The sequence below is a fragment of the Tupaia chinensis genome, unplaced genomic scaffold (genome assembly GCF_000334495.1).
Source record: "Tupaia chinensis unplaced genomic scaffold, TupChi_1.0 Scaffold144027_1, whole genome shotgun sequence".
In the NCBI taxonomy this organism is placed as follows: Eukaryota; Metazoa; Chordata; class Mammalia; order Scandentia; family Tupaiidae; genus Tupaia; species Tupaia belangeri.
In genome coordinates, this window is record NW_006203879.1 from 498462 (window position 1) to 500877 (window position 2416).

The window sequence follows — 2416 nt, forward strand, 5'->3', positions numbered from 1 at the left end:
AAAAAAAATACCCGATTTTTTTAACTAAGTCCACGTGATGACTGCCAATGCAGTCTCTTCAATTCTGATGAGTGCTCTTAAAGAATGAATTAAAGCAGCGCCGGCTCTGCGGCACAGTGGCAAGGCACTGCTCAAGAGGAATGGTGACTGCAGGTTGGATGCCCTGCCCAGTCGGCCGGACACTGTGCGCCCTGACGGGCATGTGGCCAGGACTGAGCGGCGTGAGGTCAGGGGGAAGGGAAGTGTGGCCTGGCCGGACCCTGTGGAGGGCCTTCATCTGCCCACTTCTCTTTCTCCCGTCTCTTTTACTGTCATGTGCATGCTTATGTCTCTATCACAAATAAAGAAAAATATTAAAGGCACTCTTGGGAAAACTTGCCTGTACAGACTTGTAGAATATTTCTGTTGTGCATTTTAGCGGCCCTAGCTTCCAGTAGACAGGCTAAAGTTCTCCAGGCGGGAAAGAATGTACGATGCTTGGTTAGACGTCTCCCGGTGGGGTAATAGGAGGTGCCAGACAGCTCTGTGATCGATGGCCATTAACCATAATGTCCAAGGGCACAGCCTCGCCCAACCCTTCTTGGGGGGGAGAAGGCGGAGAAGGTTAACCGGTTGCTGTTGTTAGAAACTTCTTTGCTCCCTTCCACAGAAATAGACTGGCCATTTTCCTGATATTTAATGTCTCATGTTGTTGCACTGTTGCTCATTCTTTTTAATAATAGTGAAATATTTTTACGACATTGGAAATATATGCCACTTTGACTCATTGAGTATGAATAAAATGGAGGCAGATTTCAGTGGTTTCTGTCGTAGATCTGGTTTGTCCGTTAAACGCAGGATTGAGTATATTCATGTGACTTCATAGGCACTGTCTTGAAATGAAGCAGGCGTTGTGATAAATACCGAGTGTGGCTGACTCGGTCTTGTCGTCATACTGAGGGATTATGTGGAGACTTGGGATGTGACAGACATGCTTTCGAATTCCGGACTGAGGCTTAACAACTTTTCATCTTAGGTTAGGAAATCTTTCTGAAGCTTGATCACTAAATGAGATAAAAATGTCCATATTAAAGAGTTTTGAAAGATAAAAATAACCTTTTTAAGAACCCGACAGTTACAGTCGATTCTTATTGTAGTCGACTCCAGGAATGCACCCACTAGCCATTACAAGGGAAGTCCTGGGGCCCAAACCCAGAACCTTTTCCGTGAGGATCCAGTTGCATTACTGCTGTGCGGCCAGCTGGACCCAGGCTCTTACACATTTTAAAGCAGCTACTTTAAACTTTCTTCAAAGATATGTAACACCTCAGAATTTGGGGGATTTTGCTTTAATAACGTGAAATAGCTTTTTTTATTTTATTTTTTTTTTATCTTTTTAAGTATTCCTTTGTTGCCAGAAAAATGTTCAACTGCTCCCAGGCCATTATTACAGGCAGAAGTCATCTTTGGAGAATTTCCGCATCTTCCTAGGTTTCTTTTGAGAATTGCGCTGATCTCCATTTCAGTTAGGGATTGCCGATTCTTTCATGTCGATACGGACGGAGGGAGCTTGTGAGGTCACCCCTCACACTGACAGATGCACGGGTGCTGACTGCATGCCAGCTCCCAGGAAGACAGCAGTGAGCACAGCGACAGCAGAGGCTGCCCACCTGGGTCTTCTGCTCGGATGGACGTGGAGGGCCCTGAACTTCTGTGCCTTCTTTTATGAGCAAAGACCAGAGCTGGAAACAAGTTGTCAACTTTATTTGCGTGTTTCTGGGAACAACAGCTCATAAGATATCCTTCTGGTAGGTCCTTAAATGCATTCGATCCAAGGCTTTACACACATTTGTGGCCAAAAGTTACATGAAGCTGGCAAAAGATGAGTTATTCTTCCTATACACATTCATCTTACCTAAAAATGACAATTTGCATTTTCCTTTTAAAAATTATTTATTTAATTTTATTTATTTTTATTATTTACTTTACTATGGGACATGTCTGCTCACCAGAGAGAGACAGTGAGGGAAAGTGAGAACGTAGGGAACCAGCAGTTAGCGTAATGGTTATGTCGCTGGACTCCCACGTAGTCGACCGTGGTCCACGTGTCCCGGACCCGGTGGCTTAAAACTCACGCCGGGTGCCTGTGCGTGTGTGCCCAAGATCCCGAGAGGAGAATGGAGAAGGGACTGCAGTGTGGCCACCCCTCTGGGGGGTGATTTCTCGCCTTCTGTCTCTCTGTCTCTCTCTGTCTGTCTGGCAAGCGCACGCGCCCTATAGCAAAAATCTCTCCAAAAAAAAAAGAAAGTGAGAACGTAAGCTGCCATGCGCAAGGCCAGCGCCTCAACCATCATGCCACCGACGGCCCAGCAGTTTCTATTCTCTAAGGGTTTTCCGAGCCCACTGGCCTTTCGGGATGGACATGGCCTGTGTTTGT